Source organism: Mus caroli, unplaced genomic scaffold (genome assembly GCF_978045245.1).
Source record: "Mus caroli unplaced genomic scaffold, Mus_caroli_1 scaffold_1, whole genome shotgun sequence".
Lineage (NCBI taxonomy): Eukaryota > Metazoa > Chordata > Mammalia > Rodentia > Muridae > Mus > Mus caroli.
In genome coordinates this window covers 88296020-88320720 of record NW_028227256.1, presented here as the reverse complement: position 1 = coordinate 88320720, position 24701 = coordinate 88296020, and the positions used below count along the sequence as shown (strand labels likewise).

Genomic DNA, 24701 nt, shown 5'->3' with positions numbered 1-24701 from the left:
CCATGCATCCCCAAGCACTGGCAGCAAATTATCTAGGGACTCATTTCAAACTCTGTTCCTCCCTGTCCATTATTCATTTTAGGGACAGCCCTATGGGTCGGGCTTGGTTTCCACAATCCCTTCTTTATAGATATGAATTGCTATTTCCTGGTGTTGTGGATCTCATGAAATCACAAAGCCATCTCTGGGCCTTCTTTCCAGGGATACATGGAGGCCTTCCCAGAGTCTAGGGAGGATGCGTGACCCCAGGGCTACAGCCATCCGTGCTCTAAGAATACTACACCCGGCTGCACTTTCCATTTTCCTCAGAGTCATTGTCAAGGTTCCCATTTGGCCATGGCCTCTCAAGATGTCAATGGGTCAAGAAAATTTTCTATGCTTTTTCTTCCTCTTTGTATTCTGTAAGCCTGGCCATTTTTAGCATCCATTGAACTTCTGTTTTTGATGGAAGTGCTGAGTATACATTTGTTAAAATGTTCTGTGTTGTAAGCTGATAGGGAATACAGCTCAAAGGAGTATAGGGTCATGGCTTCGGGAGAGCTTTGATCCCACATCAGCGGTGAGGCAAGCACTGAGAAGCGCTAGGTGTCCCGCTCTCCCTGTATCCCTGGTGGCTACGTGTGCTGCTCCCAGCTGCTATTGAGAAGGGGCACCATGACAGCAGCTCTGCCCCCATTCCATGCTAAAGAAATTGAGTCGTCCCCAACAATAGTTCCAAGACTCCTTACAACTCCCTTCTTGTCCCTTTCACTAGAACTGTGCTCCTCAAGAATCATGGTGACAGACTACTCAGCCAAAAAAGCAACTGCCACACCAGCGTGAGGACCCAAGTCTGAATCCTCAGCACTGACATAAAGCATTCAGATGTAGTATTGCCAGTCTAAGCAAGTGCTGGGGAGGTAGAGGCAGGCAGATCTGTGCAGCAGGCCAGCCTAGTTGAATTGATGGGGTCCACAAAAAATAAGGTGGCAGGCCAGTCAGATGGCTCAATGTGAGAGGTGTTTGTTTTCAGTCTTATGAGCTGAGTTTAATACCACTGCAAGACACTCAGGAGCCAATTTGGGCAGCCTTCTCTGCTCAGTCTCATTGAGACCCCATCTTGAGATGGATGCCTCTTGTCATGTCCTAGTCCTGCCTACCTCCAGTTCCATCAACTGTCAATCCCTACAGTCATTCCGTGTCTTTGCTAGCTTCCATACTGTCAGCCTGTCCCCACAACCCCCTATTACCACTCTCTATAGTCTTCTACCCCATGAATCCCCATATCTCATGGGTGGTGTTCCACAAACCCAAGAAACATCACACTTGTGGCATGTGACCTGCTCCTTGTCTTGGGCCATGCTGTCTTCTGGCCACATCCCTCTGGCCTCTGCTCTCTGTTGGCTGCCCTGTAGTTATCACAGCCCTCTTGGGCCACTACACCAGCTTCACCTCTGAGTCTTGCCGCATGGGTGGTGGCCAGTCATGGTGTCTTTTGCTCTATAGTCAACATCTGGAAACGTCACTAGACTTACCACGAACTGGACAGTGTTGGGATTTGAATCCCTTGGATTGTACTGTTTCCTAAAGGACATTCACCCAAGCTCTATGTGTAACCACACCCCCCTCCCCCAGTAAAACCTGAACATCAAATAGAGCTCTATTGACTCCATGTCCCACCACCTGCCTCTGAGTCATCACCAATGTCTTTATCTTCATATTCTGATAGACAGACCCTCATGTGGGACACTTCTCTAGCCTCTGGCCTCCTCTGGTGACACACAGCAGGTACCATAGGGCTTGAGCAGGTTAAAAGCTGTGTATTCTTGCAAGCCTGTTGTCCCAGGAAGGAGAGTATCTGTAAGCCATATGTCTCAGGGCATGAGGCTTTGCTCACAAGAGACAGTTTGGAGCTTCTGCTGTCTCCTGGCCTTGGACTTGGCCAGGCCTCTCTAGCAGTGGGTCCCTGAGCCTTCTCTGTTTCCCCAGCACTGTGAAAGGAGCCAGTTTTCTACCGCACACTCCCCACCATGGTTTACACCACGGATTCAGACTTCTGAAACTGTGAGCTGGGGTGAGCATTTCGTCTTTCAAGTTGTTTCCCCTTTTTTGTCTTTCTGCTTGTTTGTTCATTTGCCAAAGTGACTCAAATCAACACACTTTGGTTCCTAGGCCTGGGTCTGCCAGCACTGGTGTTAACACAGATGAGCACTGCTGGCTTCTAGAAGTTCCTACAACTATTAATATGTGGAGAACCAAATGCATGCCTCTCACCCTTCCTCGTCCCCTTTAGAGTGGCAAAATATTTCATTTCTGCGACCCTCTCAGCTTCCAAGCGTAGAGATGAGGACAGAGGGGACACGCGGGGCTGTGCAGGCCTCTTTATTGTTCCTGGGTGTGGAGCGTTATACACAACGCGTGGCAGTCACTTAGCTGGTAAAATATCTCAATAAATAAACAAATAAGCAACATATACACTGAACAGGGAATAGAAAACACGGCTAGCTGAGCAGGCCATGGAGAAGTAAAGAACAGGAGTATGCGGGCAAGAATTCCAGGCTTCCTCGAAACAGTCACGGGAGGTCTGGGGCGGGAGGGATCTTGGGTTCTTGTTCTGAGAGCCTTGGTCCAGTTTAAACAGGTTCTACAAGAATGCATTTCTGTTTTATTTAAAAATATACATTAAAAAAGGCACTTAGAGGGAAATACAATCCAATATATATCCTTACAAATGCATTCCTGAAGCTAGAACTTTCCAGAAAGATTCCCCCAAACTAAAACCCAGGAGGAAAATCCAACAGTGAGGAGATGAGGGCACAGAAGTCACTGGCAGGAAGGCTGATGCCCATCCCCTGGGTATCTCTGAGGAGGATGTGAACCTGGGTCTCTGTCCCCTGCCAAACACTTGGGCACTGGGGTCATGAGGAGCCACGAGGTTGTACAGGTGCCGAAAGTCACAGCCGTGGCCGCATCCAGTTCCGCGTGCGCCTGAGATGTGCAGGTGGGTCTGGAAGAGAAAGAGAGGGGATGAGATGTTGCCACATTTGGCACTTGGGGAAGTATGACCTTTATCTGAGGGAGCCTCAGGCTGCAGGTATGGATGGAGAGCTGGCTCTGTTTTACTTGTGCCACTCCCAATTCCTTCCCTCACAGAAGCTGGGCAGGGATGGACCTCAGTTCCCAGGCCCTGGAAGGCTGCTGTCCACACAGCACAGCACAGCACCATCTTCTTCTCAGGGCCACACACTGGATCCTGGGAGAGATGCTCACTTTAGCTTCCAGGGTGAGGCTGCTGAGAGGCTGCTGTTGATGGTGGCTGTCTAGGGTTAGGAGGGATAGGATGAGCATGCAGGAGAATGGACAGCTCTGGGGAGAACTGTCAAGACAGACAGATTTCTCTTTGTAAATTCTTAGGAGTCCATACTTAAATGCCTTGGAAAATAGTGATAGATCCCGAAGAAGTTGCATTAAATTGTGCAGAAAAATCCTATGAGCATTACAACCAATCCCTGCCCCCCAAAGTATAAATTCACACTTAGAATACCATAACCTCAATGCCTGGATAGGTATGTGATATGTGTGCATAGTGTATGTGTGGTGTGTGTATGTATGTATGTGTGTGTATGTGTTATGTGATGTGTGTGTATAGTGTATGTGTGGTATGTGTATATGTGTAGTGTGTGTATCTGTGTATGTGTTATGTGATGTATGTATATAGTGTATGTGTTGTATGTGTGTGTGTTATGTTTTGTGTGTACATAGTATAAGTGTGGTGTGTGCATGTATGTATTATGTGATGTGTGTGTATAGTGTATGTGTATATGTGTGTGTTATATAATGTATGTGCAGTGTATGCTTGTGTAGTGTGTGATGTGTGTATAATGTATTATAGTATATGATGTGTGTATAGTGTGTGCATGTGGTATGTGATATGTGTGTACTAATGTATGTGTGTGATGTTGCTTAGTGTGTGAGGAGTGTGTGTGTCACATGTGTACAGTGAGGTGCGTAGCATACAATGTACTGTATTTCTTGCTCCCCCATCTGTCAGTGAGATCCATGACTTTCCACCTCTACAATGCCATACAAATTATTTTTAAGCCATGTGAAGCGATGAAAACTGGGCCAGCAGGGCTTGATGCCAATGCCAGCTTATGAGCTCTGCTGTCACGTGATCTGGTGTATAAACCTTCTAGGGGTCACTTAGTACCACCCCTACTGGTGCTATCTAATGGTAGCATTTGGATGTGGTTAGCAGGTCAAATGTCATGCTCATGGAAGACACTGTAGTTACATGGCACATACCCATGAGCCCTGGGGCAATTCCCTTACACATACATATATGGGTATACATAGGCATCACATATGCACACTTATGGGTGCTCTGCTCAGCAGCAGCCTACCTTCCCTTAGTGAAAGCTGATTTTGAACCCAGCATCCTGGAGAGGGTGGAATGGAGACAGGCAGGGAAAGGGCACCTGCAGGAGGAATGCCCAGGTCCTTGAGGAGTCTGGAGGTTTTGACAACAGATCTCCACCACTCATCTTTGCCCACCTCAAGCTCACTGAAGATGGAAGTTGGTTGGTGAGCCAGAATAAGAGGGGGTGGCCATGAATTCAAGTTTGCTTTACCGCTGCACGGTGCCCAGAGCGAGGAAGACATGTGAGTTGGCACAAGCTGCTGCCAGGAATCAGCAACATGCTGAAAGTCTCATTCAGGTGGGTAATGACGCCACTAAGGGAGGGAATGGCCAGGTCAGAGCCATCCTCGGGCCTGCGGCAACAGCAGACACTGCATTTGACTTGTTACTGGCGGCTCAGAGCAGCACACCACATTGCCACTCCTTCACTGACCAGTGTGCAAAAGCCTCAGACATTCAGCAATACTGTTCCTGAGACCTGAGCTCTGAGAGGTGCTTCTTAAAGCTCCAGAATGCTTCCTCCTTCTGGAATCACAACAATCTAAAACATCTAAGATTTTCACTAAAATTAGGCATGCGCACACACACAGGGGCACACATACATACACAGATTCACACACAGACACACAGAGACATATATGCGCGTGCGCATGCACACACACACACACACACACACACACACACACACACACACCCCAACATGTGTTTGCTTGCTATCTCTTTCTCCCTCCTTCCTCCTTTTTTTTCAAGTTCAGAGCACTCCAAATATTTAAGCCTTTTTAAGTGGTCCTGGGCAGAGAGTCAAAGGCTGCTCTATTGGAGAATGTGGTTATAATTAGATAATTAATAGAGGAGGGGGAGGAGAAAGCTAAATGGAAGCCTTCCTCAGTGGGAGGAAATAATTACAATGGCTTTTGATATCTGAGCTGAGCCAGCCCTCCACGGGAAGCACAGGATGGTCCATGAAAAGCCAAGAATGGCAGGGGCTGTCCCAGTAGGGTAGGCTTTGGGGGTTGGCTTCATCTGCCGGAGGGGCCTGGGGCTCAGGCAGAAGCAAGTGGCAGGTTCATTAGTCTTCTTGACTGAGAGCCTCCTGGCCTAACCCCCTTGATGTCACCTTGACCCCCACATGTCTGTAGACATGGGCAAATGTAAAACATCTGGGCTCAAGATGGCCTCCCCACTGAAGGGCTACCCAAGCCCCATGCATGGGCCTCCTGTGGCTCACTCTGGCTCTGCCTGGCTCGAGCAGGCTGCAGAGCTGCAGCTGGACTGAAAGCAGGGTTCAGTGGTCCCTGAAGCAGACTCCTAGACACTAAGAAGTTCATAAGGGCCTCGCACTGGCCAAAGGAAGGCATGCCACACTAGTGAGTCTCCAGCAAGTGAGGCAAGGAGAAGGGATGGGAGGTGTCTGTCTGCCACATGTCTGTCTTTCCATTCATCTCTCTTTCTGTCTCCCATTCCTTCTTCCCTCCCCACTTTCCTGCCACCCGTGTGCACATTCATCCACCTTCTAGCATATGTGCTGAGTGTCTGGCATGTGCAAAGGATGGTGCTAGTTGCTGAAAAAAGCAGAGAAAGTGTCAGAGGATCTGACTGAAGAAACACACATATAAACTAGACCACAGTGGGAGACGCTGAAAACCGTCTTAAGGATAGACCATGGTTGGGATGCTGTAAATCGTCTCAATGAAAGTGCAAGCCAGGTGCTGCTGCAGAGGAGACTTACTCAACTGTCAGAAGAAGCACAAAGTACACACGTGCATGTGCGTGCACCCACATACATATGCATACACATATGTGCATACATGCATGCGTGCATGCACGCACACACACAAATAAATACATCTGGGCTTCTCATGAGACACTCCAAAAGGTGGAAGGGAAAGTGACCACAGACCATGGGTGTGGCTGTCATCTATAGTACAGAGAAGTCCAGCAGGCTTCCCTACCTTGCTTGACCTCTTTGCCCCTAGAATGAGGAAAGGATGAACTTTTGGCTCCACAGTGCCCTAAGGCCTGTCAAGTTTGTCCAAGTGGGTAAACCTCTGCCAGTCTGTGCCTGCCTTCCTGATTTCTACTTCCCGTACTGACACCCTGCTAGCCCTAATGCCAAGACCTTCTTAACTCCTGGTATTCCAATTCCACAGAGGTTGGGGAAATGGAAGGCTGAGTACAGCTGGACTAGAAGATGAGGATGCCATCAGACTACAGGGATCCCATTGCTCATCCAACTTGGGGGAACACTTGGGCTTCTAGAGAGCCTCATCTTCTACCTGGGGCCCTTCCCATCCTGAATGCATCTAGACACAACTTCTGAGCTGCCCACACCAACTACCAATGGGTGACTGGAGAGAGGGGATGGACAGCAGTCAGGAGTCCCTGAACTCTGAGTGAGCAATGATCAAGGAAGAGGACACATCAGGTGCACGGGGCAGAGACTTCCATGAGGAGCACACACTAGCACCTACTAAGTGGCCCCGGGGAAGGAGGTGCTTCACTTTGAGAGACAAATAGCAGGTTGGGAACTATCAAACAAGACTCCGAAGCCACAGAAAGCTTAGGGATGATGTGGTTCTAACCAAGGAGGTGATGACTGGACAGGTAGACCTTGAGGAACAAGCCCCGGGGTCAGTCACTGCTGAGAAGCCTCCCTGCCCTGAGATGGGCATTAGCCATTGAGGAGAGAGAGCGCAGAAATATTCTTCCAGCCAATAAAGAGGAAGTCTTCAGACTAAAGCAGGGACTTGGGTCTGGAAGGAAAACTGAACCATGCCACAAAGAAATTTCTGGATTCTGAGTAATAATAATAATAATAATAATCCTATGGGATTCAGACACAAAAAGAAAAAAAACAGTCAAACCCTCAGTGGCCTCCCACCCATGTCCCCTACCTGACAATTCTATAATGTTTGGAGCCTTGATGGGTAAAGGTAGATACTTTCTATAGGGAAGCTATAGGACTAACAGGAACCTCCTTGGGTATCCAGCTTCTGCCTCCATAGTATGACTGGAGATGACAGTACATTACCCACACTGCCAAATGGAGGGTGGGAAAGATGGGAAACTGCAGAGTCACAGTGGGATGGGCTGGGAGGCTGACAGGCTCTGGAGCTGCCTCCTGGGCTGCGGTACCCCTAAGCCCTGGCAACCCACGTTGTTTTACACCTTGCCAAAGTTGCAGCAGGGAAATGCCATGAGCCAGCACTCAGGCTGAGTTGCCCCGACCCCCATTTTAGCATTGCCTAGGCTGGCCTCAAATTTGCCAGTCTCCTGAATCCCAAGTACTGGGGTTACAAGCATGAGTGAGCCACCACTCCCAGATGGCCATTCTTTTCATGATTGCACTGCTTTCTCTACCAAACTCAGCAAAGAAAACTCAGGACAGGGGGATGGACCCATGACTAACTGCTGCCTAAAATAACCCGCTTACCCAAGGTCCACGTGATCCATATGAATAGGTAAACCTAGGTCATGGGATGTAACAGAAGCCACAAGCAACAGTAATTCCTACCTGTGTGATGCCAGCTATTCCAGAGTGCAAGCAAGAGAGGAAGTTTTCTATTTTATTTTATTTATTCGTGCCTGTTATTTTAAAGCCTCATTTTTAGAGCCCTTTTAGGTTGACAGAATGGAGATTTCCCATCTATACCTATTTTCAGTCACAGCCTCCCTCCCTCAAAACACAGCCAGACACCGAGGCAACTGTACAAGTACCAGAGGAAGGAACACTGACACGTGCAAACACTGTACAGCATCAGCAAATCTGCTTGGGCTTTTGTTGCTTTGGTCTGGCTAATGTTGTAGGTAGGGTTTCAGTGTGTATCCCAGGCTGGCCTTGAACTCTCAATCCTCCTAGCTCAGCCTTCCAAATGCTGGGATTACAAACATGAGCCTTGGTACTGTTTTTAAGGACTAGTTCCAAATGACCTAAAATGTTAACTTGTGGGTTCAGAATGAATAGCAAGCCATAAGGATGGAGGGCTGGTGCAAGTACCTACTTCATCACACACAGAGGTCAGGAGGAGAGATCTGTAGCCAGACCTTGGGCTAAATACTAACATCTACTCAAGAATGGGGAGGCCTTGGGGATGGGGTTCACATTCTCTGGGCAAAAACACTAAGCAGGACTATGACTGGACCTACCTGGAGGGTCATGGACCTATTGTGTGTGCCCTGGAGGTCATGGAGACATTTTCTGACAGTGCTCTGGCTAGCCAGGCTGCCATGGTGGTAGAAGTTCTGGAGGGATGGACTCTATCTCCTTCCCTAGCTGGGGCCCTATGCCAGCTGTGGTGATTTGAATAAGAATGCTCCACGGGCTGATATCTTTGCCCCCCTAGTCCCCAGTTGATGGAACTATTTGGGAAGGATTAGGAGGTGTGGCCTTGTTGGAGAAAGTGTCACTGGGATGGGCTTTGAAGTTTCCAAAGCCAGCACTCCCCTGTCTCCTTCTCTGAACACTGCCTGCAGATCAGGATGGGAAGCTCTCAGCTAGCGCTCTAATGTCATGCCAGTCTGCTTCTCACCATGATGACCATGGACTAATGCCGTGAAGCTGTAAGCAAGCCTCCGGTTAAACATGCTCTTCTAAAAGTTGCCTTGGGCATGGCGTTTCATCACAGCGATAGGACAGCCACTAAGGCACTTGTCAACAGCACATGACATGCACTTAGTAGCTGTCGAAAAAGGGACACAGTGAAGAGACCAGAGACAGCTTAGAACAGCTTCCACCATGCCTGGTGAGCAGTGGCTACCGACTTCAGGAGGCCTGGTAGGCCTGGACCAGGGTGGGCTGAGGGCAGCTCGGGTAGAGGGATTAGTAATGGTGGAAAGACAAACTTTGCAATGGCAGTGACAGCTCACACTGGGGAACAGTGGGCCCAGGTCCTGTCTTCTGGCCCTCATACTCGGTATTGTAGGGAGCCAGGTGAGCCTCATTACACTCAGCTGTCACCTGTTAGAGAAGGACAGTTGGTGAAGACCACACTGACATTACTAGGCAGAGTGAAGACACTACTGAGCCGACCCTCAGGCCAACCTTACTCCCCACCACCCCAGGGAACCTCTAAGGCCCTGAGACCAGGAGGTGATGCCTGTGTGTGTGCCTTCCCAAAGCTGGCAGTCAGAGTGTTTTCCTCGCCTTGACAGAGAGGCAGAAGAAACCCTGGGCTGGTGGTGCCCACCAAGCATCCCAAGGGGCCCAGGATGATGGATCATGCTCATGGTGAGCTGCCTGAGTCTGGATTCTGCAACCCAAAAGTAGGCACAGTGGCTGCAGAGTGTGACCCAGGAGGCTCTCAGTTGTCACTTGGGACCCCAGAACTACACCTACATGGATCAAAGTTCCCAGCTCAGCTAGGCTGCTTCTGAGCATGCACAGTTTGGCTGTTCCTACCAAGTAGCAGCTCAGCCCCATACAGAAGGAAACTGAAGCTGAGACCACCTCTATCACACAGAAGCTTAGCATAATGGCAAACACAAGACCATGGACATTTTGCAGTTCCCTGTCTGGGCCTGGCTCTACCATGACCACCATTCTAAGGTTGGGACAGGTCGTTTCAAAGATCTCAGACATTTAAGCTGTGGGTTTCTCAGGACAGTCTCTTTATGGGTCATGCAGTAGACAGTGCTGGCCACCCTCAGTGATCACCCACCCACGATGCTGGGAACAAGCACCAAGTCACCTTAATCAGCTAAAAGGGCTTCATTTCCTACCGGGTAAGAGATTCAAGGAGAGCTCGGGGCCTCTGAGGGGAGACCAGCTCTGGGCAGCCTCAAGCCTCCTGCCAGCTCCAAGCTACACACAACACACACACACACACACACACACACACACACACCCTGTCGCTGCCTCCCCCAGCAGGCTGTCATTTTGACAAATACATGTGCACAGACAGGGAAGAAGCAACGTGTTTTGCTTCCAAAGGCAAAATCTTCTTCCAATCCAGATCCTGCAGCCAACTCAGCTCAGAGTAAGGCAGGGCAGGGCAGGGCCGGGCCGGGCCGGGCAGGTCGGAGACATTGAATATCTGTAGTAAAGAGACCACCTCACAAGAACCGAGAGCCAGCTTAATCTGGATTCTTCCGGTGCTGGCAAGTTAGGAGTAATGATACTGGGTACTAGAAATTGGGTACTGGGTGCTAGGTGCTAGGAGCTAGGTGGGAGTGATCAGTGTAGATTTATGGGACAGGGGTGGGGTGTGCAGCAGTTGGGCTTCCTTCTCTCCTAGACAACGTGTCTGCCTGCACATACTTCCGAGAGGCCTCGTGATGACTCCGGTGGTGGGAAGGTTATACAGGTAAAGTTCAGAGCCACAGGAGTGGCACCAAACCCCTGACTCACCACCAGTCTGAGGCTTCTGAATTAAAACAGTAGCTGAAAGAGACCTTTCGGGGAGTTAGAAGATGGGGGGTGGGGGGCACTTCTGTGAGATGAAGGATGTCAGTGGGCTCTGGAGGAGGGATAGAGACAGGCTGTTCTTTCTCTGAGGCAAATATACATTGCCAAGCAATGGGCCTTCTGGGACTCATTTGTTTTTATAGTTTCCTCTGGGTGGCTATGCCCAGGCCCCTCACAGGAGATTTCTACCCTTCAAAGGGCTATTGTAGCACTCACCTACCTGAAGCAGCAACTGTGTGGTCTCCTTTGTGGGCTTCTGGTCCTTGACTCTAGAGAGCTGGGCCAGAGCTTGGCTGTGTATCTCATCAGACAGTGAGGAGGCTGTGGCACTAACCATAGGCTTCTACAAAGCCAGCCAGAGCAGAGACCAGGAGCCACCCTGGTGGCAGAAGGGGTCCTTTAACCCTCTAGGACATAAGGCTTCTCTACCACCCTGTGATGACCCATGGATGGCATTCCATTTCCTCCCATAATCCCAGATTGCATGTGATGCTACACAATTCCCCCACCCCCAGGCTGTGGATGGGGTAGGTCATGACTGTATGCTCCACTTTGGGACCTGCCGCTCTGATCCTGCTGCAGCTGGTGTGGTCTTGGAAAGGGTGAGCCCAGTGCATCTGTGCTGCCGAGACCTCTGTGTTCAATGGCTATTTCTGGGTGGCAGTATCCTGGCACTTTTGGACCCTCAAAAGAAAATCATTTGCAGGAAGAATTAGGGTGAGGTTGGGCAAAGATGGCCATATGGGTCTTCTGAACATCTGTCCCCTCTCTAGTTCAATGCATCTGTCTTGGGCTTGCCCTGTGCGACAAAAGGGAAACCCCTTATTCTCTTCATCATTCCCCTTCTCCATTGGGCTTGGCTGTCTCCTTCAGGGACTCCAGGCTGACTTTTTGGAATGATACCCCCAACTGGTGGTCCCAAAATAACCAGAGAAGGATCAGGTTTGCCTCTATCTCAGGGTCACTGCAGGGTCATTCTCTATCCACTGCCCATCAGTGACCCCACATCCCAGGAGCTAACTCTGTCCCTTTGTCCATCTCATGGGAGCTAGCATGGTAAGGTCAGACGCAGTGTCCTGCTGGCTAAGCCTTCCTATTTTACTGGTAGCCCCCTGCTCAGTAAAGCCTGCCTTTTCTTCCTCATGGGCCATCAAAAGGCTGCAAAGGGCATTTATTCCCTCACATCCGCACCACAATGAGCCAGATCACCAGAGGAGCTGAGCCCTTTCCAAGCCCCGCAGTTTTCACATCCAGGAACGACTCCTCGAAGTGACTTACGACTTCCTCGGATGCTGCTGAATCAGCTCCCAAATAAAACCCAGGGGAGAGAAAGGAGGATGAGAAACAGCTCCATCCCAGCCGAGTGGTGACAGAGGCTCCTTCAGGGACCATCTAATCAGACATTGTCGTCTCAGAGACAGAGAGAGCACAGGACACAGGTGGGCTACGATGGGCAGCCAGAACCCAACTCCTGGCCGGAAACACCATTTCGTGTGCGAGGCACAGGGCATGCAAGCATACACTCTGGGGCATTAACTCAGCAAATGCATTCAGATGACATCAAGGAACACCCGCCTGCCCCGCACACCAGCACCAGCTCAACAGAATCTGGAGGATGGTTGCAGGAGGGCTCCCTGGGGATGGGCCATGCAGAGATGACTGGGATTGTCCTGAACCAGCTCGCTGCTCGCTTTGGGGACAGATAGTACAATTCATTGCAGCAAACATGCCATAGGTATTTTAATGAAGTACTGTGGTGCTATGGTGCTGTGCTGTGGAGTCAATATGCATTACAAACACACACAATTCCAGTGTAGCACTGCAAGTTCTTGAGAGCCCTCAGCACTACCTGCACAGAGAAACAGGGCTTAGCCAAGCATGTGAATATGAGGCTCTGGGGTGGGCCAGTGTTACTTTGGGGAGGGGCCAGAGACACACGGGACTACATATGACAACCTGGAGACAGTGGTGAGTGTTGTGGGCACAGGCATATTGGATATGCACTGTAGAGCTATGTCTGGCAAGGACAAATGTGACCTGATGGTGAAAGAGGGATCCCTCAAGGGCCCAGAAACCTGGGGACACGAGACTCAACCAGGCCAACTGGGGAATCACAGAGGCTATACGGATTAGCTCACGCAGATCCAGGAGTTGCCTAAGCTTCCAAAGCAAAGCAGGTCCCTGGGTGTGTGTGTATGGGAGACAGTGGGAGGAGGGGGAGGGGGAGGGGGAGAGGGAGAGGGAGAGGGTGCAATATAACCATCCTCGTGAAAGCCAGGTAACTTACTGTGTTAGGATTTGATTGTTTGTTTGTTTGAGACAGGGTTTCTCTGTGTAGCCCTGGCTGTCCTGAAACTCATTTTGTAGACCAGGCTGGTCTCGAATTTGAATCTAGAGTCCAATTCTGCAGCTCTTTACTTCCTGCCTATGATAGAACTCACAGAGCAAGCTGCAACAGGGGTCTGGGAATGAGCAGACTTGTAAGGGATCAAGTGGAACAGTGGGAAGCATACAGGAAGGAGAACAGGCAGATAGCAGCCCAGAGGACTGATCTATCAACACAAGCTAAAGGAGGACCAAAGCCTGGACCATATGAGCTGGTGGGGGTGGGGGTGGGCAGAGGATGACCTAGGAATAGTCTCTATATGCAGGATACAACAGAGACAGTGCCTAGACACTGGTAGGTGTCCCCTTGGTCCTTTTTAGATGCTTTATTTGGCTGAGGCATGCAACACTCTCACCAAGCAGGTGCTTGGGGCCCTCATTTTAACACAAGCCTCCCTGAGGTTCTGCAAGTCTGTGCACAGCTTCAACGATGAAGTGTGGAGGGGCAAAAAGCAGGGAGGTGGAGGCAGGTGTCCAGCAATCCTACACAGTCACACAGTGCTCAGGGACACCGAGTCAGGAGAGCAGGGCAAGGGTTCTGTGGTCACTTCTGATCAGATGCTGTCACCTCAGGCCACTTGAGTGAAGTAGACAGATCCAGAAAGATGGTCATAATTGCTATATTTTAAAAAGTAATATGCCTGAATCAAATCCCACATTTATAAATGGTGAAATACTGAAACACATTTATGCATTTATTTTGCTTTCCAAACGGTTTTGAATTTTTCTGTATTTTCTTAAACAATGATTTTTTTCATAAGTAAGAGGCATCATGAGTGAGTGATAGCACATATGTGCACATCTCTGGTCCTATTTCTAGAGAAGAAAGCCTTGCTGGGTACCAATTATGGACTATGGGAGGCAGGATGCTCCTGGACTCCAGACTAATGCAGGGAGCCGAGGCGAGAACCATGGACCATGGGCCTGCTAACAGCAAGGACGACCCCCTGTGACATCAGTGTCAGTTCCTTAAGCACCTGCTTGGTTCTGTGAGGATGGCTGTCAGGGTGATCACCATCACAGAACTGCAGACATGGTCATGCGGATGACAGGCAGCCTTCTGACCCAGCAAATGGCATCCTCGATGGTCTTGCCTCCCTGGCCAAAAATGCCCAGGACATTCCACCAACACCAAAGGTCAGCTTCACTCCTGCAGCATCTCCTTCAGTGCCTCCTTCATCCATCTTGTTTGATGGTATGCACAGGGGTGGGATTGCCCTCCCTGGGCCTCCATGGAGGCCCAGGCTTCATCAGGCCCACTTCCATGTAGGCATCTCTTCACTCCTGCATGCCAGGCAGCTCAGGGACAGATCGGCACATCTCCCTCTGCAATCCTTGCCTCATCTATAAATTGGCAGTGTAACCTTCCCAGAAAGTGAGGAGACACCTGGCATCTGGCTGGTGCTCACAGAGGATTAAGAATTTTGTAACAAACAAGTTCCAGAGCAGTTATTAACACATGAGGCCACCAGCCCGTGAGGGAGGGGAGATGCTTCAGGCCACATGCACGGGCTTCTCTGAGATTCCAGGTACCAGGTCCTTCCTTCCAGGTACCTGGTACCTGGTACCTTCCCCGGAAGGGTTATGTAATATTAGAGACCACAGATGTGTGAACACAAGCAGACTCCTCTGTGAAAGCCATCACTCAACAACGCACACTGGCCAGGCAAAGCTAGCATAGCATTCTGCCCTAGGCCCAGAGAGCAGGGGCTGATAGGAGAGGTTGTCTGTCAAAGAACACAGCAGAGACTTCTATGCCTTGCCATCAGACATACTTGACACATAGAATCATCCCTAGGTATCCCAGGACCCGCCAGAGAATATCAACATTTGTGGACTCTTCAGTCCCTCGCATGAAATGGAACACTATTTTCTAACTACACGCACATCCTGCTGTAGACTTCAGTAAAAGAGGTTTCTATGCTTTAAAAAGAAAATACAACATGCCATAGAAAACAATCTTTTTCAAATATTTCCAGTCCTAAAGTGGTAGAATTTGTTTATAGGCAACAAGTACATACATATATATACATGCATGTGTAAACATATGTGTACTGCATGTGGACACCCATCTATATAGAAACACCATGTATAAAGGCATGTCTACATTCATGCATAAATGCACACATACATGCACAAACATATGTGGACACACACATTCACATATACACACACTCACTTGTGCACATATAGATACATTCACATGTGTGGCATACACAAAGACACACACACACAATTTCCTCTATAAAAAGGGCAACTTTTGACTCAAGTTCACTCTGGTTGCTATTGACTGAGTACACGGTTTGGAGTAGGGATTTTAAACTCATGTAGTCCTAACTGGCTCACCATCAGGAAGTCAGTGTGAATACAGGTAACAGGGTCACCAGCCAGACCCAGCATCTCTTCTTGGCTGGCTTCCACATTCCTCCCTCTCTGCCCCTCTGGGACTCCAGGGATATCTACTTGTCTGCTGCTAGGAGGAGGGTTGCCTGCACTGAAGCCAGCTGCAGCTTGGAGAGTGGGGTGTGTGGGCACACCCGAGGAGGGCATTGGGTTTTCAAAGAGCATGAATGGCCACTGCATGTCTAAGGATACCTCCAGTTCTATGCCTCTTGTGGACTTGCCCTGGGAAGTCATCTGTGGGATTCTTAGATGCACAAATGTGTCCTTGCATTGTGTCTTCCTATCGAGGGTGATAATATTCCTAAGTTTGAAAGTCAGAGGTGACTTTTATTTTGAATTATAGCAAAGTTCAGGGCTCGAGATACCAAACAAGATCTTGGAAACCAGCAGAGTGGAGGTGCCTACTTCAGCCTCCGCAGGCTCACTACAAACTTTCTGGCAGAACCCGGCCTGATGCTTTCGGTGGGAACCAAGCCTGTCCTAACTGCCCATTAAAAGCTTTTAATTAAGACTTGAACTGCATCTTAACATCCCAGAGCCAATTCTTTTGCCAAGACAGACCCCATGAATATGCAAAAATGGTTTTTAATGTCAATTTTATAAGTGGCTTCAGCCATCTACTTAAGGCCTTGATCCAAAAACCCACCTTCCCGCCCCATGTCTCTTTAATCAAGCTTGGTCAGTAACTAGATGTGATGCAGATGTCCTGTGAGGCTTTAAAGAATTCAGGTTGAATTCACTTTAAACAAAACACTGCCCTGCAATCAAATAAAAAGGATGAAAGTAAACCAAGAAGAGAAAAAAAAATCAACAAAACCCTCACCCGAGGCAGGACTCTGAAAATAAGCTAGTAAATGTGAACCACAGATAAAACCTTGAAATCGTGCTTATGGAAAGTGCAAGAGGAGGAGAACTTTTCGGCCTTCTAATCTGTGCTTCTTTAAGGAAATTTGATCTCGGAGAGCTACATCCACTGCTCACATAAAGTCCTGGGCGAACCTTGGAAGAGTTTTATAATTTGTGAAAACTGTAGTAAGAGGTGCCTTCCATGGCTGAGCTCCCGGGACGTGGATTTGTAACGGCTTGCTTTATTCAGCTCTCCTGGAGGATATGCATCTCACCCATCTCACCGAGCGAGCGAATGCAGCGACACAAGATTTTTTTTCAGGAGGAGGTGATAGACAGCAATGCATTATGGGATTGCTTTCCATTGCAGCGGTGCGGTTGCGCCAGGGTGAGTTAGGCCTCGACACAACAAAGTAAAAGCCCCTAAATGCTAAGGTTTAGTGCTGCACTCACTCAGTTCTGGCTTATTAGGGTTGGCACCATTCTGCTCTACACAGTCAGGCTGGGACTCGGCCGGACTCAACATCTTACGGCTGTGCCATGTATCATTTTCAGGAACTAAGGGCAGCAAGAGACATCAGAGTGATGCATGCCAGTTCTTCTACGCTTTAGCTGCAAAAGACCAGCAGCACTTCCTCCCAAGGCCCATTGCTTGGAACCAGTCACATGGCCCCACCCAACGTCAGGAATGGGGGTGGGTGGGGTATCCAAGCATGTTCTGAGACCTCCTGACAGATTTTCCAGCCCAAGCCTTCCAGGGTAACAGCGGTGGGCTGCCAGCTTTCTGTCCTCCTGCTGTGGCCGTGGGGATGAAGCTATAGAAACAACATTGGGAGTTTCTGTGTGACTGTGCTTACTGGTATCCGAGCACCAGTGCTGACCGCTTGCTCACCTTTTCCTACCTCCCATTCCCTCCCTCTAACTCCTCTGCCAATCTCTTCACCGCCCCCCACACCCCCTACCTCCTGGACATCAAACAACAAGGCCAAAGCTCATCACATTAGGATGGAGGCATGGAGTCTTACGAACACCTCACACCCCTGACAACCAGAAGACAGCCCAGGAGCATGCTTGGGATACAGGGTAAGGTGAGCTCATGATGGGAAGACAAAACAGCCAGACAGGGTCATCTCTTGCATTCCTCCGGCATCAGAGAGTCAGAAATCCTGCAAACCTTGTCCTGTGAACAGAGATGGCATTTTAATGTGTTGCAAAGAAAACACATTCTCCTTAAATAGTCTACCTGGGGTTTAGGATGTTGTAATTGGTTGGTGGAAGACACAATGAGCCATGGGAAGAGCTAAACCACAGGCCCTGCGGTGGTTAATCCATAGTCCCACTTCACTCTCAGTCTGGAACGCAGTCACCAGAAGGACCAGACAGGCATAAGATATGGGGACCATTCTGTTAGCTTACGATGGAGGGTCACTGACAGTCTTCATGGGGAAACCCCCAGTGGTTTAACTTCTAGGCTGAAACTCTGATCACAGTTTACAGATCAGCCCCCTCTCAAAGCACACCGGAAGTGAGAGGTGTCTCAGTGGTAGGTACCAATCTCCAACCAAGACTCAGGCTTCCCTGAAGCAACAGAGGCCAGATCTTCAGTCTCCTCCATTCACTATAGGTCACAGGCCAAATCAGCTTGCAACTGTCAGGGTTTTTTGGTGAGGCCCCTGGAAGAGGCTGTTAACCAGATGAGCTGGGCCCTTGACCCTACAGAGGCCTGCCATAGCCCAGGACATAGAACCAGTGATGCGAGGGGGAATCGGGTACTGCTCTAAAGCCCAGGTCAGGGAAACCCAGAGATGTGGGGCACTGCCTGGCAATGATGGCTTAGCCTTTGACCATCTGCCTGATTTGGACAGGATCTGTGGACCCCCTGGATCAAAGAATAGGGAAATGTGATTCCCAGGGACAATGTGCCTTCAGTCCCATTGAAGTTGTACATGACCTCCACAGACAAGCTCCTAGCTTTGCTCTGCCTTCACCCATGCTGTCCCAGGAACCTAGATGGACCTGTGAAATGACGGGTGAAGGGGGAAATGTTCAGACAGAGATCTTCCTCAGGGAAGAGTAAACTGTTGGCTGAAAGCCCACCCTGTTTTGCTATGCTAACACTGGGGGAAGGGACTCTTTTTTTTCAGGGGACATTTCTAGCACCTTAATCTCAGCCATGTATGCCAGCCCCCAAACAGAAGGACTTACCCTGGGGCCCGTGCAATGGAACCTCAACCTTGAAGTCAGCTCATGAGTCATTCCAAGCTTAGAATCTTGTTTTGTATTTAACCCTCAGCATCCTAGGTAGGGCAGTTTCAGAAGCCAGCTTTGAAGGTCAGTGTGAATACCAGGTAATGTGCAGGGGAGCCCCTGGGCTGGGCAGAGCCTCCCACTCCTCTGTCTGGGGAATCATAGGATCTCACTCCAGCAGCATGCAGCAAGGAGACCTGAGGTGACCCTGGGTACCAGGACCCCAGAGTAGAGGTGAGGATGCACAGGTGGCTATTTGATGAAGGTGAGGCCCACACATCATCTCCCAAGCACTGTAAGTATCCACAGTGCCTTCCTTCTAGGGAGGGACTAGGCTGCCTGGCTTCACCCTAAGACTCCCGAGAGGAACTGAGAGGTTGGGCGGGGGGGCAGGGAGGGATTCAGATAAGCAGAGTGATGGGGAGGTTGAAGGCAGCTAATGCTGGGTGAGACAGACTGAAACCAGAGCTGCCAGCCTTATCAGCCATCAATCACTGAAGTCCAGCTGATTCGAAAGGGAAGGCCAGCCAGTTATGTGCATCACACAGAGGCAAAAACAACAACACCCTTGGCCTATCTCCTCACAAGGATTAGCATCTGACTCCTTTCCCAGGGCCCTCTCTGATGCCCATGGAGCCGGGAACACATCTTATTCATCTCCCTCAGTGGGCTTGGGACTCCTCCCCTGCCAGGCTTCTAGAAAAGTCTTTGCCTTTGGTGCTAAATGTTCCCCCTGATACGGCTTCAAAATCCTACACCTTCTGGCTCTGCTGGAATTAGGAGGCAGGGAGTGCTCAAAGCACTGGGCAGTCTCTGTCTCACGGTGTATATAGCTCTGAGTATCTCTATCCACGATCCCTTCCCACTCTGTCTTTTCTCTCCTGCTTTTTCCTGTTTAATGTCAAGTAAGCCAGCCAGGCTCCTCAGGGACCCACAGCTGCAGAAGCAAGCAGGAGTGGATTTTAAATCAGTAGAGAATTTTAGAAGTGAGTCAAATGGAAAAAAAAAAGCTGGTATGTGACCCTGGGGTTCTGCTGCTCCCACCCAAGTGCACAGCATCCACCCCGTATGTGGTACCCTGTATGTGTGGATCTTTGTGTGCACAGATCTCTGTGTGTACAATGTTCCCACTGTGGGTATGGAATCCTATGTGTAAACAACTCCCACTGTGTGTGTGGATCCTCCCCATGTGTGCACAGCTCCCACTATGTGCACAAGTCCTTGTCTTTTTGCAGCTCCTACTGTGTTCATGGATCCTCATTTGTACATGGATTCCTATGTATACATACATTATCTTTATGTGTATAGACATCTATGTGTATAGATTTTCTTGTGCATGAATTTCCCTATCTGTGCAGACTCTATATGAATTCTCCTAAGTGCCCCCTGTATCCCTTTGTACTCGTACAGAGGATGACATATTACTCACAGAGCATTTCCACAGGAGGAAAGGATCAGAGGGGCCACCCAGTCTAGACAATAAGACAGGAGTCAGTAAGCACCGGAGCCTCTCCTAGGTGCTCCCAGCACTGCTCCAGTGAGCAAAGTACAGAGAAGGCTGAGGCACAGCTCAGTAGTAGGGCACTTGCCTAGCATCTGACTCCTTTCCCAGGGCCCTCTCTGATGCCCATGGAGCCGGGAACACATCTTATTCATCTCCCTCAGTGGTCCTGGTTTGCATATGTAGCCTCTCAACCTAGATTAATAAGTAAATAAAATCATTAGAGAGTGGAGACTCAGGTGCTCCAAGCCCTTGCTTAAGTTTCTAGAATTAGCTGAAAAGCCAAACAAAGGAAAAGAATCACAGAAGGACAATACATCCCTCTCGTTCCTAACTAGGAGGACCAGTGTTGGGAGCTGTTTGTGAAAGCTTGGCATTTACTATCTGTCTGGAGGCTTTGCCTTAGCAGTCCATTCTGGGGGGAGGTGGGGGAGGGATACACCTGGCTTAGGAAAACCTGATCCTGGGTGTCCCAGCTCTCTGGCAGACCAACTCAGAAACCATGGTTATAGTTTGTTTTCAAAAAACCTTTGTCCTCGGAGGACTTTCAAAATTGAGTTCTTACCTCTGGGGACTCCAAACAGACCCCCGCCATCCCCTCATCACAGAGTAAAATCAGTCTGGAGGCTGTAGCACTCTCCTGCTCCTGCAGCTCAGGAGTCTTGAGTGCTTTTACAGACCATCAGCTCCTGGTTGGGAGGCAGGGTGTAGAAAGAGGCACTCAGTCAGGAGGCTGACTGTGGGAGCTGTTAAGGAGGCTGGGATGAGAGCTACGGGCTGCAGTTCCTACATGCCTCCCGAGGACTGTCTGTTCTGTAAGGCAGGGCATCCTGGCACAGTGAGGGACACTGGGTTTTTGTTTCTGCTGAGGCCACAGCATGAAAGTAGAAAACCAGGCTGATGTATTTTCCTGCCTCCTTTCTATCTGATGGCCTTGAAGGTTCTCAGAAGTTGAGTCAGCACAGGTGGACTCCCTCTTCCTCACCCCTGAGCTACACAGGGGCTGGAATTCCATGACCGCCAGGCCACACCAGAGAGCTGAGTTCATCTGGGATAGTGTTGTGGGCTTGGAGCAAGACAGGTCCCAGAAAAGTCCCTACATCAGGCTCTCTATATGACCCTTCAACAAGTGGTGTGGTAGGGTGTGTGGGGATAGGGAAGAGGGGGCATTAAAGGCTGGCATGGCTGGGAATCCCAGGCCCTCAGAGGGAGACCCTTCTCCTCCGTGGATCTGGAAATCCCTGCACACCATCTGAAGGACTCCATAGCAAAGCAGCTTGCCTGGTCTGATGCAGGGCGGAGACCCCAAACTTCCCCAACCTTGCTATTCTCTTCAGATAACAATGTTCCTGGAACCTACCTAGCCCTCGTAAGAGCCCCAAGAACTCTCTTCTCTGGGACACTACTTTCTGGTCCAGGCAGGCTGAGGTCATGACTGAATGAATGAATGAGCAAAGGAAGGAGTGAGCAGGTGGTTGGGACAGTGGTGGGTACAGGTAAAGGGAGCCACCTCTGCTGTCATCAAGGGGCAGGCTCCCTCAGGTGCGGCTGGTGAGAGTCGAGCCCTGGGTGAGTCTGGCCAGTGACCCACACTTACTTAGCATGATGCTAAATATGAGTAAGGATTCAATATGTCAGTGGCCTAGGGTTGTATCTGAGGCCCTCTCTCTGCGAACACACAGCTTGCAGCCTCCCCAGAGAACCCACTCTTGCCAGCTTTGAAGCAGACCACCTATGGTCACTGTTCATCCCAGGCTCTGTTTACTCTGCTCTTTATAAAGCATCTCTGTTCATTACCTGCAGCAATCCCTTCCTTACCCCATCTGCACCAGAACATAATCCTCCCTTTGCATTTTCAGGGAGCCTCCTGTGAGTACTGACTGGCAGACCAGCTCCCCAAAGCAAACACCAGCACTAACTGGGCTCCTGGTCCTCATGGGTATGGTTTTCAGACAGGCATATTGGTGTAGATCAAGGGCCATGGGGAAGTGGGAGGCAGGATGTCTAAGGTACTAGGGTCTGGCAGGGAGGGCACACATGAGCGAGGTTTGTCATGTATAGCAAAGGGATTCTGACAGTTGAGGATACTCATTCTTGGGAGAATGGCCCAAGACTGTCCCTCACTAGCGGAGAATCCATTTTCAAGTTCTTCAATAACTAAATTTACCAAGACAGGGCCAACCCCAAGCCTTTAAGAAGCTGAAGCCAGGTAAGGCAAGATTAGACCCCAGTGAGCGGAGGGAGCCAGGCAGGCTGTATTGTCTCGAGATGGGTGGCTCACACTCTGGCCTTTCTGTGTCTGGGGAATCTCCTCCAAGCAACGCATCCAGTGTGGTGTGGTCATAGGAGACTTGTTGCATTGTGACTTCACGTTTTATTACCTGGCCCCTAGAGTGAGGTCACATGCTCCTACATTCAACACGCCCCTCCTTCCCGCTGTCTGCAACATTAACACTTAAGCATTCAAAGGCAGTCAGCTCCAGAAGGTGGCCTGCTATAAAGAGAGGTGCACAGACTCCCGCTATGAGGCCTGCATCCTTCTGTCTCCACTAAATTTGTCCCGGTGGTCACAGGGAGCCAGCTACCAGAGACTGTTTGAGACTTAACTCTGTAGTCGCTCTTGTTCTTGGAGGAGCGTGCTCCTTGGGTGGCTTCTTCTAATGGAGCAGACTCTGCAGCAGGGTGGAGAGCACCTGGGAAAAAGATTGCCCCCCCCCCACTTGCTACATCAGAGCCAAGGGGCAGGAGCTGACCCAGATCCCTCCCAGCTGGGCTCTGACGATCACCAGAGCCCTGCACACCTAGCAGGTCTATGGATTCCCATGGCCTTAAGAAATTCTGCCTCCGCTCCTGATGGGTGGGTGGGAGGCTGCCTGCTTATGCTTTTCTGGATGCTCTAAGGGACTATTTGCTGGCTGCCATTGAACTGAGGCTGGGGGGGGGGGTTGTAAGGAAGGCCCAGTGTGAGGCTAATTGTGCACGGTAAGGTGAGCTCTGACAGAGCAATGGTGGCCCACTCACACCAAAGAGGGCTAGGTAAGGGCTAGGAAATGTCGGGGGTGGGGAGAGCACCCAACACAGAGCTTACCAGCCTCTCCTGGCTGTCCTTACCCTTCTGTCTGCTGAGTACCAGCCCATCATACTGGGACCAGTGCAATCCTTTCTACCCAAGGGTTTGCACTGTCCCTTTCACCCTAAGCCAGCCTGTGACATGACAAGTATTAGCTTTCTCTGGAGGACTCCATGGCTCATGCCATCCATTTTCTGTTTCCCAGGATGCATCCAGGTGTTTTACAACACACCCCTGAAACAGCATCAGCTGTAAGAGACAGACCGCTCCTAGTTTCTCTGCAAAAATCTTGGCACCTCTGTTGTCCCGACTCTCAGAGCTGCCTGAGCACAGTCTTGCCGCTTTGAAACTGTTATCTATGTGATTTGGTAAAGAAATGACGTGCTCAGCGCTGCGTTTCCACACATCCCCACTGTAAGCAGAACTGATCCTTCAAGGTCGTGTTCTGCTGTACGCCCGAGAAACCTGCCCCATCCCTCCTCAGGCAGATACAAGATAGTATCTAAATTTTCTTCTGTGTTGTATCATTTTGTCTGCATGCACATGTGTGTGTATGTGTAAAAGCCATAGGATAAACCAGGTGTCTTTCCTCAGGCTCTACCTACCGTTCTTTTGAAAAAGGGTCTCTTACTGGCCTAGGGCTCACCAAGTAGGCTAGGCTGGCTGGCCAGCAACCCCTAGAGAACTACCTGTTTTCTGTTCCCAGCACTGGTGCCCACACCACCACCACCACCACCACCACCACCACCACCACCACCACCACCACCACCACCATACTTGATTTCTTTTATTTTAAAGTGAGTTCTGGGGGGTCTGAACTCAGGCTGCCCTTCTTGCAAGGCAAACACTATTTACTGGCTAAGCTATCTCCCTAGCTAGCCCTAGTCTTCATTTCTGTGGCTGGCATCTTTTTGGCTGACAATAAAGAGCACTTAGCTATTGCTGATGTGCATAAGAGAGTGTTGAACTCTGTCCTAGGTAAGAGCTGAGTTCCATCACAGCTTGCTCATGGGTTCTACGGATTCTGAATAACACTTGTGTTGGTGCTAGGGCGGGGAACAGGGCTCCTGAAAGGCAACTGTATCATCTACAAATATTTATTTATCATCTACTGTTTGTCTTCAGGACTCCATCAGTTTTCAGTTTCCATGGAACTACTTTATCTCATTATTATTATTTTTAGATTAGCATGCAAGGTCTTAGAAACCACTGTGGCATTTTTGAATGAAGTGTGCTTTGTTGATTCGCTTTCTCCCTTTCCATCCCCCGTGGAATTACTTTAAAAGACAAAAACAATCTTGCCAGACACCCCTGCTGACTCAAACAGAGCCGCTTGCAGGGACAGGAAGAGGCTCCTGTTAGAAGGCTGAGGTTTCAAGTAGCAGAGCCTGCTGCAGCGCAGAGTTGCCACCCAGAGCTTCAGGGCCCTGAGTTCACCACAGTTACT

General features: G+C 49.8%; 1 protein-coding gene across 1 annotated transcript in view; it reads right to left on the bottom strand.

Annotated features, from left to right (window-relative positions):
- Nucleotides 1-2679: 2679 nt before the first annotated feature.
- Twist2 (twist family bHLH transcription factor 2) overlaps nucleotides 2680-24701 on the bottom strand; it is a 46722-nt gene continuing 24700 nt past the window's right edge. The window contains exon 2 of the mRNA XM_021172557.2: nucleotides 2680-2986. The gene's annotated coding sequence lies outside the window, so the exon portion shown is untranslated. The remainder of the gene's footprint in view (nucleotides 2987-24701) is intronic.